General features: G+C 35.6%; 1 long non-coding RNA gene across 1 annotated transcript in view; it reads right to left on the bottom strand.

The window, feature by feature from the left end:
• LOC118239564 overlaps positions 1–10,745 on the bottom strand; it is a 30,278-nt gene extending 19,533 nt beyond the window's left edge. Inside the window, exons 1-3 of the long non-coding RNA XR_004772042.1 lie at positions 10,635–10,745; positions 8,901–8,975; positions 3,936–4,015 (exon numbers count right to left, since the gene is read on the bottom strand). This is a non-coding gene — a long non-coding RNA (uncharacterized LOC118239564). The remainder of the gene's footprint in view (positions 1–3,935; positions 4,016–8,900; positions 8,976–10,634) is intronic.
• Positions 10,746–17,038: the final 6,293 nt, after the last annotated feature.

Below are 17,038 nucleotides of genomic sequence, written 5' to 3'. Positions count from 1 at the left end.
TTAAGAAGGCTGTTCTTCAGCATGGATGGAGACAGGAGGATGTGAGTTTCAAGGAGAGATCTAGCGATTCTTTCTCATCTCTCCTTTGTATCTATGGATGCAGCTGTACTCCAGACTCAGAACTTACTCTGAGACACTTACTCTACTTCATGGCTGGGAGTTTGTTTTTCTTTGATGGGTGAAGTTCTGAGAGAGACAGGTTTTTTAAAACCTTAAGACAGGTCAAAAGATGGCTTTATCACTGATATATCAAAGAAATTTTTAGAAATCCTGCTTTACTGTAGGATAACTCAACACTTGCCTAGAAAGCCTGGAATATTAAATCAAGTTTAAAGGACATATAGATAGCTTTTAAGATGTAGTCATGATTTATTTGCAACTATTACTAAAACTTTATCAGAAAACACATTGGAATGAAACATGTCAAATTGAAATTACTTCCAAAATGAATGGACATGGACATACACTAGAAAAATAACGGATGTTCAACATAAAAGCAAATTACAATGTAAAGATTATCTTAATATAATAACATATATCCCAATCTTGCTGTCATCAATAGATAATGATAGAATTGCATATATTATCAGAAATTAGTATGTAATTTCCCAAGGGATTTGAAAATTAGATGAATAAATATAAAATAAAGACACAATTAGGAAATAGTAAAAACAAAGCTATACAAAATAAGCAACATTACAATTCACTGTCACCATATGTGACATTATAATGATTAGTCAGATTGTGTGTGTGTGTGTGTGTGTGTGTGTGTGTGTGTGTGTGTGTGTGTATGTAACAGTGATTAAGAAAAAAGAAACCCTAAATTGCAATAGGTCTATAAAGGGAAGGTTTGGAGAAAAGCAACACTGGAGTGAAATTAATTATATAATTATTTTATAATCTCAAAAATATGTAAAATAACTAGCCCAAGAAATGACAAAAGGTCAGAAAATGATAGGAAAATCACTTATGTGGAGCATTTTCAAAAAACAGATGTATGTGTTAACAAGTATTTCGGTAGGTCTGGCAGTGGTGGCACACAACCTTAATCCCAGAACTCAGGAGGCAGAGGCTGGCAAATTTCTGTGAGTTTGAGGCCAGCATGGTCTAGAAAATGAGTTCCAGGATATCCAGGACTTTTGCACAGAAAAACCCTGACTCAACACACCAAAAAATTAAAAAAAAAAATAGTCTTTTCTTCATTACCACTGTTACGAGTTTCTGATTTTGTGATTCTTAATACTTTTGATCTACTTAAATGTGGTTTTGTAATTAATTTCCTATTTCCAATGTCAACTGAAAGACAGAGTACAGTTTTGAACTCATTCATAGGAAATCTGTTATTTTTCCCAATATAATAGTGAATAATTCTTGATACAGTTAGCCAACTTGCTCTGAGAGCTTATGATCTCATTCAGTTGTCTAGTTTTTGCAATCACCATTATCTGAGAAGCCACTAGCCCAGTAGTGTATGCACATTGTTACATTTAAGAGCAGTTATCATAATTGCTATGGGTCATTTATGTTTTGCCAAAAGGGCTCATATTACTCATCTCTGCCCTTTCCTTTTATTATCATTTTAGAAACAGCCTGTGTTAACCCAATATAGAAAACAAAAACTATTTTGTCACTCTTATCTTATTATGTAAAACATGTCTTTCATATGTATTTAGAGATTTAAATTGAAAGATGTTATGAAGGAGACAATTTAAAATAAAATTGAACAAATATTGTTAACTCATATGCATATGTATTAAGAAGAAAATCACAGTAATATATACCAGTATTTTATTTCAATTTTCTATAAGTGAAGAAAGATTCTCTGAACCCTAGTAGACAGAATCTGCCATAATTATATTAATTTCCCCCAAATTCCCCTGTGACTATAATGTTCATGTTGCTTTTATTATACCTTTACTTCAGGTAGGCAGGAAAACATGCTATATTTGCATTTCTGGTGTGACTATTTTAGCTTAGCCTGATCATTTTATATTTTGAAAATGACACTGTGCTCTTCTTCATGTATGACTATAACTCCACTGTGTGAATTTATATAAATTAGTATATTATGTATATGTATAAATTGTCATAATAAAATGCAGCATTTTATACTATATACACTCATAAAATTATACAACCCATTTGCCTGACACACAGAGTAAAAATAACACAAATCATATTTTAAGCTTTGTTTTTTTAATGCATCTGGTCCACCTGGTTCATGATCGTGGGCTCCTGGAAAATCTGATAAAGGTCTAAATACTCTCCTTATAATTCATTAACTGAATTTCCAAGAAGGGCTGTTATGTTCATTAATGTCCTTAGTAAATTGTTTGAGCAGTATGTCAGAATACTAATTTAGTTCCTAAAGTATCAGCTAATTCCATTATACTACAAAATTATTACTATTTCTGGATTAGAAATTTCAAAATACTTCTACAAATGCTAGTATTCTTATGATTTTTATTTAAATTAGAAACAATCTTATTTTACATATCAATCCCAGTTCTCTCTCCCTCCCATCCTTCCATGTCCCCCACTGAACCCCCATCCCAACCTCTTTCTGCTCTCTAGGGAGAGTGAAGCCATGCATAGGGGATGATCAAACTCTGTCACATCATTTAGGGCAGGGCCTAGGCCCTCCCATGTGTCTATGTTGAAAGAGTATCCCTCTATGGGCAATGGGCTCCCAAAGTCCATTCATACACTAGGAATAAATACTGTTCCATTACCAGAGGCCCCATAGACATTACAGGCCTCCCAACTGACATCCAGTTCAGGGGGTCTGATTCAGTCCTACACTGGTTTCCCAGCTGTCAATCTGGAGTCCATGAGCTTCCACTTGTTCAGGTCAGCTGTTTCTGTGGGTTTCCCCAGCCAGGTCTTGACCCCTTTGCTCATCACTTCTCCCTCTCTACAACAGGTGTTTGGCTCAGGGCTTAGCTATTGGTCTCTGCTTCTGCTTCCAAATGCTAATCAATAAAGAAAGTCCATTTGTTACCATACCTCTTTTCTACAAAAGTGACATATGCTCTCATACTTTGCCAAGATTGCTGTCTTAAGGAAAAAGCATATAGCTGACTTTCTGTCATATTAGTTTCTTTAGGCTCAAAATTCTCATGCTTTGCTACATCAAAATATTCACAATTTTGCAAGTCATTTTTTTTTTTTACCTGACACATACCGTATCTCCAAACATACTATGCTATTATCCTTTTTTGTGAGACTATTCCACTTTATTTCCCATAGGTGCTTTGATTTTTTAAATGTGTTTGGGTGTTTTGCCTGCATGTATGTATGGGCATCACACTCATGCCTGGCCAGAAGAAGGCATCAGATCCTTTGGAGAAATGGGAGAGATTGTTATGAACTGCCAAGGGGATGACAGGAGTTGAACTCTCATCCTCTGGAAGAGCAACAATTATCCTTAACTGCTGAACGATGTAACCAACCCTCATCAACATGGTTTAAAAGCCCAATAGAAAATGGAGACCACTCTGTTCAATCCTTTGATCATTTGGACTTCATGCATATTCCAGTGGATACCTATTTCAGATTCACCTGGGCTCTGGTTCAGATTTGCGAAACATGTGTGGGTTCAATCTCACTCTTTCTGCATTTGCTATTTTAGCTATTCCTCACAGGATCACAGCCAGCATATAACTCAACATGTAATTCTCAAGATTTAAAAACCTTTTGGTGCATTGGGGAATTACCTCTAAAACAGGTAGTTCCTAGAATCCTACAGGACAAAGCATTGTAAAACATACCCATGGCCTCTTTAAAATGAAACAAAGGGAAAACAGGCTCCTTTATGCCTTCTGATTCACTATCTCTAAGTCTTTTAGTTTTTAACCTGAAGTTTTTTAAACAGATGATAGTGGATGTTCTATAGAAAAGCACTATATAGGATTTTCTGCTCATGTGCGCCTTACCTGGAGATTTTCTGATGGGATCCAAATTCTGGAACGTGGAAAAAAAAACCAGACATTCTTACATGTGGTAATGGGTTTGTCTGTGAAAGACATAAAATTAAGTTCTTTGAGCCAGGGGTGGGGTGGGGGGAGAAACAGAAGAAAACATCAATCATCATTCATGGGGAAGTAAAGACTCCCACCTAAACACTGAAATGCCTTCAGCTCAAAACTATGCCCCTAATCTAAGGATAAGAGAAGACATTTGATGAGAAAGTGGAGAGTTGAGAGACTTGAGCTGGTCCCATTCCATTACAAATGTGCTCTCTATGATGGTTACCATCAACAGTACTTTGATCAGTTTTGCATATAAGCAGATTTATTGATCACAAATTCCTCAATCACTGGAGCTCATATTATCATTTAATTAGTACTTGCTCATCTTTGTTAGATATTTTCGCAACTTGACATGAGCTAGAGTCATTTAAAAAGAAATACTCTTAGTTCAGAAAAAAATCTACAAATTTGGCCTATATGCAAGTCTGTGAAACACTTTCTTGACTAATGATTAAAGTATGAGGTCCTATCCCACTAATGATTAAAGTATGAGGTCCTATCCCACTGTGGGTCCTGTCACTCATAGACCCTGAATGGTATAAAAACCAGGATGAGCAAGCCATGGAGAGTTAGCCAAAAGCATTGTTCTTTCATGCCATCTGCTTTGGTTCTTGCCTAATCTTCTGTTAATAGATACTGACTGAGGATATGTAAGTTAAATAAACCCTTTCCACCAAAAGTTGATTTATTGTCATGGAGTTTCATCACAACAATACAAACCTAAATAAACAAGATACTCCTTAAGTTGTTACTACCCACCAGGCCTGTTGATAGAGCAACATCAACTACACTGGGTTTGCTTATCAAACTCTGTTGTGTATGACTGCTAATAACTCCTTCTTTTATCACCCATAGTACAGACCTTTTTGATAAGAAAACCTAAGAAGTGAGATAAAAAGACCATGCTGAATTTTATAACATCTTAGTGATTTGAGTCAGGGATCTATATCACTGTCACTTATATTCCATAAAGATCAGTTTGTGCTAATCATACACAATGGAACCCCACAAAGGAAGTTTTAATTTAGTCTGATTATGTTACCAAACATCCCTGTAATAAAAGCATAGCTAAAAGAGAAAAGAGGGGAAAACAGAGAATTGTTGGATGTTAACAATCTGATGTGGGAATGAGAAATCAATAAAACACAATTTGATTACTCCTAGCATGTGGTGATTTGCTCTACTATGAAGTGTGCTATAGAAGGGTTAAACCCCTTCCCACTACACACAAAAACACACAAATTGTGCTGTGGAAGGGTTAGGACCCCACCACACACACACAGTGTGCTGTGGAAGGGTTATCATCTCTCTCTCTCTCTTTCTCTCTCTCTCTCTTTCTCTCTCTCTCTTTATTTCTCTCTCTCACACACACACAGAAGAGAGAGAGACAGAAGAGAGAGAGAGAGAGAAAGAGAAAGAGAGAGAGAGAGAGAGAGAGAGAGAGAGAGAGAGAGAGAGAGAATACTATGGAAGCTTAGGATGCCTCCATACACACACAGTATGCTTTGGAAGAGCTAACAGCTCCACATACACTACACACACACAGTGTGCTATGGAAGTGTTAACAGCCCCCTCCCCCACATGCAAGCACACACAATCTTAGGATGATTTGAGTGGACTTCTGTAGGACCTTCTCTGAAATTGTGGAGGGCAAGTGGTTCTAACAGTGTGAAGGGAAGATTATACCTGGAATACAATTCAGTGTTTTCTATTTAATCATAATCACAAATAAGGAATTTCATATATTATCATGTGTCAAGAATTTGAATATTTGTATCTCATTCTTGTTTTGACTGTTATTTGCAACAATGTGTTAACTGAACACATTGTTTAAATGACTCTGTGTTTATGACTCTTAAAATCTAGTAGATTCCTGGGTTGAAATCTGTCTTAAAGAGCTTCAGCTGGAGACTTCTAATGTAGCCTTTATGCAAGAAATGTTGAGACTTCTCAAAGGTTTATTTGTTGGTCAATTGCTAGAATTGTGATATCAGCTAATATTGTTACAGTTACAACAACCACTGTAGCCATGCCTTATACCAGGAAGAGAAACTAACTTCTTGTATTCAAGAATTTAACAAGAACTTGATAAGCACAAATCTATATTGACAAAAAGATTCTTCATAAGATCTAAAACTTAAAGGAGTCCATATTTCAGTTAGGTGAACAAGACCAAGACTTGAGACACTCACAGTATCTGTAATGCCATCTTAATATCACTCAATAGTATGTTATATCATTCATATTGACTTTGATACAACTCCAGGAGGGAGAAATGCTGCTCACAGGCTTGTCAGAAAAAGAAACATTTTGCATTTAAGAGCATTCTGACCCTTGGCACACTTAGGACATAAGGAAATAGTCAAGGAAGCTGGGATATGCTATTTCTTAAGATGTAAAGGTGAGGTATGTCTGTGTATATAAAATTTCCCATTCTTCATTTTCTTTTTCTCCCTGGTTAATTATCAACAACTATTACTCGTAAGAAAAAAAATTGTGTGGTATCTTTATATTGTGTGTTATCTTTGCAAGTAGTTACTCTAATAAATTCTCAAGGCCATAGACACAGAATCCTTAGAGCTTCCCAAATGCTTCTTGGGTACCCAGCATCTCCTGACAACTAAAACACACACACACACACACACACACACACACACACACACACAGAGAGAGAGAGAGAGAGAGAGAGAGAAGAGAGAGAGAAAGAGAGAGAGAGAGAGAGAGAGAGAGAGAGAGAGAGAGAGAGAGAGAGAGAGAGAGGGAGACAGGGAGACAGGGAGACAGGGAGACAGGGAGACAGGGAGAGAGAACACTTTGTGAGGGTGTTAGTGATCAAATGAGGATCAGTCTAAAATCACTCTTGGTGTATCCTGTGTTACTTGCAATAAGACTTGCGAAAGACAATGTAGTATTTGTTCATAAGTTGTTATTATACTTTTTTATTAGTTTTGTCAAGACAGGGTTTCTCTGGATTGATTTGGAGCCTGTCCTGGAACTCTCTCTGTAGATCAGGCTGGCCTCAAACTCACAGAGATCTGCCTGCCTCTGCCCATCAAGTGCTTGGATTAAAGGCATGCACCACCACCTCCCAGCTCTATTATTATTTTTTAATACACTTGCAGCTCCAGGGGAGGGTTTTGCAGAAAAGTATCTTCACTGTGAGAATGGATGATTCAGTGAGAATTTGTAATTAAAAATTTATTTTTCTACCATGTGTAAAATGTGTATTTTTCTAGCATTTATAATCCATTCCATATTTCTTACTTTTCTTTACATAGTTTATGATTTATTGTGCAAAAGCACATACTGTCTGTCTAACAAAATTTGCTACTTTAATTAGCAATCCATTTCTATACCTTGTTCACAATTGATGTCAAAGGTCATATGTTCCTGTTGAACATACTTTTCCCCCCAATACATATTTGGTGCCTCAGGGCTACATTTTGACTCTTTTACTATTGCTCAAGTTCATTATTTTGTCAACTTTAAGCCTAGAAATCAAATGCCCTATTATCCTGCAGGCTTTACATGCAATATTTAAACAATGAATAATAACTTTCAATTCAAGATTTCAGACACTCTGAGGCTTTGGGGGTTGATACAAATGGGAAAGGCAACGTGTTAACTAATGATGACTCTTTTATAGACAAATATGCAAAATGTAGCCCTTTGTTTGCTTAAATGAAGATTTAAATAATTAAAATTTGCCTATAATTGTGATGCTTTAGTTCCAATCCTGCACACTTAGTTTCTGTAATTAGCCTTGTGTGAATGAAAGCTGCTCCACATGATCAATATGTCTATTAAAACAAAGTAACTGTAATATATCTGAAAACCATTTTCAGTAGTTTTGTAAACAAGGTCCACCAATTCAAATCATATTTTCTACAGGATCAATATGAACTCTAGCAGTGGCACTGTCTGCAAATAAAGCAAAATGTTTTGCATTTAGAACTAAGAAAATTTATCTCAACTGACATCTAACCACAATAAAATAGCAGTTGAGATTAAGTCAAAGTGAAATGTGAGAAGCACCTTCTGCATATGTCCATCAGAAAGAAAATGTAATCAAAGATATATATCTCTTGTTGTTTCTTCTAGAACATCTGATGCATGTCTGAAGATTTAGGAAATGCATTTATAACGGTGTCAGAGAACAAGCATTCACAGATGATGCCAGGACCAAATGGTTTAGTTAACACATTTAAGTAACAAGTTAAATGGGGACGGACAGACTCCTTTTATTTGTTTTTTGTACCTTTTTATTTGTTTATTTGTTTTTATTTGTTTTGCAGTACTGTCCATGAAATGAGCATCCACTGATTATGATCTTTTCCTCAGCGGTAAAAAAAAAAGAAAAGAAGCAATAAAAAGTCTTTTGATGGGGGGGGTGTCCTTCTGAATGTTACGAATATGTTTCTCTTATTGGTTGATGAATAAAGCTTTTTTGGCCAATGGATAGACAGGATGTAGCCAGACAGGAAGTATAGGTGGGGCTACCAGACTAGGAGAATTCTGGGAGAGAAACGGAGATACCATGCAGCTGCTGAGAAAGCAAGAGGCTTGGGCATTCTCCAGTAAGCCAAAACCATGTGGATATATATAGATGAATAGAAATGGACTAATAATTAAGACAGAGATAGCTAATAAGATGACTGAGCCCTTGGCCAAACAGTTTATAAATAAAATAAACCTCTATGGGTTTATTTGGGACTACATGGCTGTGCTACCAGGTAAGACAGAAATTTCTGTTTATAGTCTTTAAAATCCAAAGCAAAAAATTAAAAATCTTTGATGTGTACAAATATGTGGTGAGTAATATGAACTATAAAGCCAAGAATTGGCATCAGCCAAGTGTTTGGTGCTTACCTTTAGTCTCATTCATAGGCAGAGGCAGGTTGGATCTCTGCAAGATCCAGGCCAATCAGAATACACAGTGACATCCTGTAAAAATTTTTTAACACTGAATTATATTTTCTGACATTTAATGTCAATAAAATGTATATCAAGTAATATTAAGGTATGCCACAAAATTATATGCTCAATTATAAGCAAATTTCTTCATTTTAGGAAATACTAAGATATGTCTTTATGTATGTATGTATATAAAACCAGCAGTAATATATGCCTAATTCTTTTCATTTAAATTAAGTTTCTTTTCATGGTTGCATAAAACACAAGAATATGTATTTTAATGAAGTGCATTGTAATGTCTTTATACATGTATGTAGAATACACACACACACACACACACACACACACACATATATGTATATGAGCATATTATGTATACCCACATTTATTTCTCTATTAGAAAGCATGGTATTATAGAGCTTTTAGACTCAAATACTGAATGTTTAAAATATATCTGATACAAATTTGATACAAATTACTAACTAATGGGGGAAGTCTTTCTGTGTATATGTTTGTCTTACTTGTTGATAAATAAAGCACTGTTGGCCAATAGGGAAGCAAGATAAGTGGGTCTATGAGTCGAGGAGGAATCTCAGAAATATAGTAAAGAAAGGAGTCACCATGTGATCCCATGAAGAGAGGATGCTTGCCACTGGTATCCTCAATAAAATAAGTCTTTATAAAATATATGGATTAATGATTATGGTTGATACATAAGACAGAGACAGCAAATACAAAATCCTAGTCATTGGCCAGCAGCCATATATGGGGTCTTTCTATAGCAGCTATAATAATAATTAATCATAACTAAACATAAATTCATCAGTCAATTCTCAAAGACTAAAAGAGTCAGTAAGCTGAGGCACAATTTACTTATCTAAGAAATAAAAGGTTTCCAAACAGATTTCTATATTTCATAAAAAATATTCAATTTGTAAGGCAAAGAAATTTAATTTTGGAAAAAAATGAATAAAAATCATCATAAAAAGTAGCCATAACTGGAAGTGTTTAAAACTCATCAAAAGCTGTAATAGACATGTTTAATTATTCTAGTACAAAGCCTCTATCCAAGGGCCAATATACAGATTCTGAGTGACATAGCTTCATAACCAACAGATCTGAGTGAACATACTGATATTCCATTTAAGTCCAAAATGTTAGTATACTATCTGAGCCTGATTATTAGAACTAAATGGTTTGGAATTCTGTATTATTTGAGTAAAAAATATTTACATATCACTAATTAGGTTGGTTGAAACAAATGTAAATACTAAGGTTACCAGGTCAACTGTCCCTTATAGCAATATGTGAACCATGGATATTCTTCAGTTCTCAGCTGACCTAGGATAAAGGACTTTGAATCCTGAGTTACTTAAACACTTGTCTCCTAATGGATCTAACTGTCCACTTAGTAACTAAAAGGACCTTTGTAATCAAATATATAACATTATGAGCTCTATTGAACTTATTCAGCAAGCTAGTTTAATAATTTTAAATAAAAACTATAAGAATTTTCAACACTGCTAACTTTTCCCTATAAGAAAATTGCTTGTGGAGATTCTTCCCACCCAAGTGAACCAAAACTGAGAACTAATCACATACATAACATAATGTTCATGTCAACACTGCAAACAGACAGCAAATTGGCAAATTTCCTGAACCAATATTTTTACAGTCAAAGATATATACCTTAGTAGTCTGGTCTCCAAGGTAGTGCAACATAGAGAGAATTTGTTGTGATTATATTGCATATCCATCTTTAATGAATCAAAGGGATACAAGGAAAAATATTCAACATAAATGAAGATGATGCATATTTATAATTCTGCATAGAAAGATAGAGAGAAATTAGTACATTAACTCAAGAAAATTCAAAAAATGAACTCAATATTTTATCTGCACACTATTTAAGGTTTACATTCAAGAACTTTCCTTGCTGTGTTACTTATAGAAGACAATACTTGAATCAATTTGTACATTCATCAGATCATGAATATATGATTAAAGCATAGTAAATTCATGTAATGTTATAAAACCAAAGAAATTTAAAAATCATAATGTAGATAATGAAACATTTCACAAATATTATAAATATAAATGAACCAGACTTTAGACTGTAGTTTATCTGCTACAGTATTCAATCACATAGAGCATGAAATAGAAAGGGTAATATATTACTTAAAGAACAAAAACAGCAGTCACGCATAAATAGATCATGGCGTCTGTGTAGATGTAGGCAAGAGAATATAAAAGCTCTTGCCACTTCATTCTCATGCTTTAATCTGTGTTATACATATGCCACATTTAAATTAAATAAAAAATCATACACCATCAATCAAATTCAAAGATGTTATTGTTATATATTATCTACAAAGAAAAATCCTACTTTGCTGATATTCTTCGATATTATTTTAATAATGCTTTATTTTATAAATATATTTTGCAAAATGCATGTTTATCCTTTGGTCAACACATTGATAGTGCAAGTGTTCTGATGTAATATGGTTGTCTTGATACATCTTAGAAAATGGATCATTTTAGGAAAAAAATTAGGTCATTAACATTGGCAGTGAAATGAATATCTAAGATTCCTGTATTTCGTTTTTGAGATTACACAAAGTTTAATTTTAAAAAGGAACCATTATTAGGAAATAACATTCAAGCTTAGAAGGAGACTAATAAGAAGTTTTACAGATAATGTTTTTCTCAGTAATTGCCACAGAAGTGGGATTGCCATGTTCAATTTTCCTTTCTGTTATCTCTTTCATGAGAAAGATGTAGACGGAAACATCGTTCCACTCTATTAAAAAGTATAATTGGACTGGATTGATCCTTCAGTTTGATTTGCTAATTGTACCCGATCCTTTCTTATTGTCGTGTCATATTTTTTTTTCTGTACAAACTAGAGGAAAAGAGGGCTTTGTGAAAATTGCCTTTCACAGTCTATTAGTCTTCATTGCTGCAATCTGATGACAGGAATATCTAGGAGTAAGGACATTTTGTAGGTATGTTGAAGATTGCAAAAACAATGATTTAACTAGAATCTATCCAAATACAAAGTGAACACTGGTTCTTTTTATGTGCTTTTCTATGAAGTGGAACTTCAGTCACTAGGTACATTAAAATATTATGGCTGCTTTCACTTTGGTACACAGTTATCAATGCATTCTCTATATGCCAACATTGTATGTATCTGAATATTAAAAAAAAAAAAAAACTTTGTGTATATGCCTAAGAGTGGAATTGCTGGATCTTGTGGTAGACTGATTCCCATTTTTTGAGGAGTCCCCATACTGATTTCCAAAGTGGCTGTACAAGTTGGCACTCCCAGCAGCAGTGGAGAAGTGTTCCCCTTTCTCCACATCCTCTCCAACATGAACTGTCATTGGTGTTTTTGATTTTGGCAATTCTGACAGGAGTAAGATGGTATCTCAGAGTTGTTTTGATTTGCATTTCCCTGATGGCTAAGGATGTTGAACACTTTCTTATGTATCTTTTAGCCATTTTAGATTCTTCTATTGAGAACTGTCTATTTAGTTCTGTACCCCACTTATTAATTGGTGTGTTTGGTGTTTTGGAGACTAGCTTCTTGAGTTCTTTATATATTTTGGAGATCAGCCCTCTGTCAGATGTGGGGTTGGTGAATATCTTTTCCCAGTCTGTGGGCTGCCATTTTGTCTTGCTGACTGTCTCCTTTGCCTTACAAAAGCTTCTTAGTTTCAAGAGGTCCAATTTATCAATTGTTGACCTCAGTGTCTGTGCTACTTGTGTAATGTTCAAGAAGGTCTCCTGTATCGATCAATTCAAGGGTATTTTCCACTTTGTCTTCTAATAGGTTCAATGTAGCTGGATTTAAGTTGAGATCTTTGATTCATTTTCACTTAAGTTTAGTGCAAGGCTTGGGTCTAGACAAACATGGTATGTACTTACTCATATGCGGATTTTAGATATAGAGTAAGGATTACCAGCCTACAATCCACACTGCCAAATAAGCTAATAAACATGGAGGTCCCTAAGAGAGACATACATGGTCCCCTGGAGAAGGGGAGAGGTTTAAGATTTGCTGAGAAAATTAGGAGCATGGGAAGAGGGGGGAGGGAGCTAGGAGAATGAGAAGGGGACAGGAAGAGCAATGCCGAGGACATGATGGAGCAGAAAATATGAGTCAGGGGAAGAATACATGATAACAAGAATGGAGATATCATAATAGAGGGAGACATTTTTAGTTTACAGAGAAATCAGGCATTAGAGAAATGTCTGGAGATCTACAAAGATGACACCAGCTAACTATCTCAGCAATGGAGGAGAGGCTACCTTAAATGCCCTCTCCTGATTATGAGATTGATGACTGACTTATATGCCTTCATCCAGTAGCTGGTAGAAGTAGAAGCAGACATCCATAACTAATCACTGATCTGAACTGGAACCCAGATGCAGAGAAGGACCAGTGAAAAGCACAGAGGTCTAGACCACGCCAGTGAAACACACAGAAACAGATGACCTGAACATCTGGGAACTCTTGCTCCCCAGTCTCATAGCTGGAATACCAGCATGGGACTGATCCAGACCCAAGGAACATGGGTTTCCATGAGGAAACCTCAGAAATCTATGGAACCTCCTGTAGAAGCCCAGTATTTATGCCTAGCATAGGTGTGGACTTTGGGAGCCCAGTCCATATAGAGGAATACTTCCTGAGCCAAGGCATACGGGTATGGGCCTAGGCCCTACCCCAAATGAAACGAAAGTCTCTGATGACACCCTGTGGAAGCCTCACCATCCAGGGGGAGCAGAAAAGATATGTGATAGATAAGGTTTTAGTTGGGAGGGGAGGGGAGGGGAGGACAGGTGGGAGAAGGCAAATGGGATTGTCATGTAAAACAACCCTGTTTCTAATTCAAATGAAAAAAGTTAGAAAAAATATCTTTTGTGTGCTGTAGTTCAATCCAAATTTTAATGGTACATTCTTCCTTAAGCATTCACTTTCAAGAATGAATATTGAGTATAGCAACTCTTACTGTATACTAGACATTTATGTAGTCAGTTATATGTTTTAGATATCAAATATGTCCACAAAGGCTCCCTTCCACTTAATGAATGCAGTCATTAGGAAGTCACTTAATCATACAGCTTTTGACCTAATCAATGTGTTAGTACTTTGCTGGATTCATGATATGAAATGACATTTTTTCGAAATGAAACCTAGTTGAAGTAGTTGAAGAAAGTAGGTCATTGAGAATGCATCATGGAAAGAGATGTCCTGCCTTGATCAATTTCTATTCTTTGCTCCCTCTCCACCTGAGGTGAAGAACTACCTCTTACACATGTACTCAGTGTGATGATGCTCTGTTTTGTCTGATGCTCTAAGTAAAGGAGCTAGCCAAATATTAAGGCTACACTCAGAAACCATAAACCAAAGTACTAATAATTACTATATTAAAATTACTTTTCTTAAGTATTTTCCATAGCAGCATAAAATAAATACTTAGTCATACAACTAAGCTTTATTCATGATAGCTAAAGTTAACCAAGTAATATTGGACTTTAGAAAACTCCTACTTTAAAGTTACAGATACTCAGTGATCAAAGAAATTACTATCTCACCATGTCTAACATGTTGTGCATTCATGGGCATAATTTATACAGTATTTCCCCATGAGGAATATTTCAATATCCCTTGTGGGGGACTGAAACTCTCTTTTATACGGGTCCATACATACACAAAGTTTATATTCACAAAATTTATGTAAGTATTCAAAATTGATTTATAATTAGCTACATTAAGGGACTAACAATAATTAATAACAAAATGGCATGATTATAACAATACACGATCATTAAATTTATTTTATTTTACTACATCAACCACTCTTAAAAGATACAACAATATTAAATGGCAAGATAACTAGAGAAAGCTGAATAACAAGCAATGTGATAGAGCCCCTCCATACAGCAAAAGTCACCTAAGAACAATTAAATTGCTTCTAAGGCTGGATTACATTTGGAGGAAAATGGAGGAGGATAGCCTGGTTCCAGGCTTGGAACTTATAATGTCACAGAAAAAATGTACAAATTATTTATGCTTATCATTGTCCACATAATACCTTAAAATTACTACTAAACCTGGGATGGCAGGGCATAGGATACACATATGCAAAGCAGATAAGTGTGAATCCCTTCTTTTTCCTGCAGTGCAAGATACTGGGATGCCTTGTCATAAAATATCTTAGTTCAGAACTTCATCCATAGTTCACTTTTGTCACCTAAGATGCATTTTTTCTTTTTGTAGCAGTTTCTGAGGTAAAGTACTCAAGAAAACCAGAGAGAGAGAGAGAGAGAGAGAGAGAGACAGAGAGAGACAGACAGACAGAGACACAGACAGAGACACAGACACAGAGACACAGAGACACAGACAGACACAGAGGGAGAGACAGAGAGACAGAGAGACAGACACATAGAGAGACAGAGTTACAAAATTATGAAAATAATGGCTTTATGAACTTGGGGTACATGTCAGAGAATACATTATTCAAAAATGATTGTGTGAATATTAACATGACCAGAACATGATGACTTCTCAGTCTGTGAATTTTGATGTCTCACTACTCCTGATTTGACACTGTAGTGCATAGAAGACTCTTTGAGCATTATTGATGTTTAGTCCACATTCCCAAGTAAAAATGCTAGAATCTGATATGAGAAGAAGAAGGCAGCAGTAGCACCATAAGAGGACAAGATTGCTATTGAGTGAGGAGTAGGCAATCCTTCTTTAACCCTAGACATCTTATATTGGGACTATGTGCCCTTCATTATGAAGGAGGGCTTCCCTTCTTGAAACACCTTCAGAAACACAGACAAACCCAGAGTTATGATTCCTAGTTCATTCCAGATCGTATTAAGTTGACAATCAAGATTAACCATGCTAGTAAGCACAGTGAATTTCTTCTTTTGAAGGAACAGTGGTAAAAGTTTTGCTTCACATAAAATTTGCTAAGCTGAATTTGGTTTGATACATAACTAAACTCTACACTTGGGAAGCTAGGACCCCAGGTCGGTTATTCAAAGACAATGGGATATATGGCAAGACACCACCTCAAAAAAGAGGGATAAGGTAAGACATGGTGTTCTAGCTTACTTTTTTGGTACTGTGATAAAATATTGACCAAAAGCAACATGTGGAACAAAAGGTATATTTAACTTATACTACCAAGCCATGATCAAATATTGAGGAAAGTCAGGATGAGAATTTAGGTGGGAACTCAAAGAAAGACCCATGGAGGAATGCTGTTTATTGGCTGACTTTTACTTGTTCTGGTTCATGCTCAACCAGATTTCAAATGCAGACTAGGACCACAGGCCCAGGGATTTTTATGGCCCAGACTGCGTTGGATCCTCTCGCAAAAAGCAACAATCAATATAGTTCCCAATAGGCTTCAGATTGCTTTTCCAGTGACTTTTGGTTGCATGAAGTTGACATTAAAAAAATCTAACCATGGCATGTAGTTGTCTTTTTTACAATAATGGAACAGTGGTTTAAAATGTATGTCACTTTTCTATGTGAATTTAGACCTTCCATTACCTCTTCCAGTTCAATGCTCATCAGCACATGTCTCTAATTTACCATTGACGATGTGGCCTTTTTTCTCAAACCTGGAATGTACTGTATTAGAAGTGGATATTAACTGTCTAGTAAAGCACACACATGCTACAATCAACAGACTCAGAAGGGCTAGGAAACAACATTCTCATAGTCAATAAACTTATTGGGAAAATAGTGAAGGAGACAAGAAATGAGATTTAGATAGCAACTACAGTCAATTTATGCTGCACTGCAAGTGGTGTTTACCATCTTAATTAGTCTGGAAAAAGCAGCCAAGGTAAGGCAAAGGGAATGCAATAACTGACTCCATTTGTTCAATATGACTTGAATGTAGAAGCTACAAAAATTTCACTATCAAGCTTACAGAATTGTGCTAATATCTTAAGGTATATTTTTATAGTAACATTTGCCAAGTTTACATTGATTGAAATTTACAGATGGTATTTAAAATATTATACTGTGAAGTCTGTTTACTTTCCCAGTCAAAGTATATTAA

Source organism: Cricetulus griseus (genome assembly GCF_003668045.3).
Source record: "Cricetulus griseus strain 17A/GY chromosome 1 unlocalized genomic scaffold, alternate assembly CriGri-PICRH-1.0 chr1_0, whole genome shotgun sequence".
Taxonomy (NCBI): Eukaryota; Metazoa; Chordata; class Mammalia; order Rodentia; family Cricetidae; genus Cricetulus; species Cricetulus griseus.
This window is presented reverse-complemented; position numbering and strand designations above follow the sequence as displayed.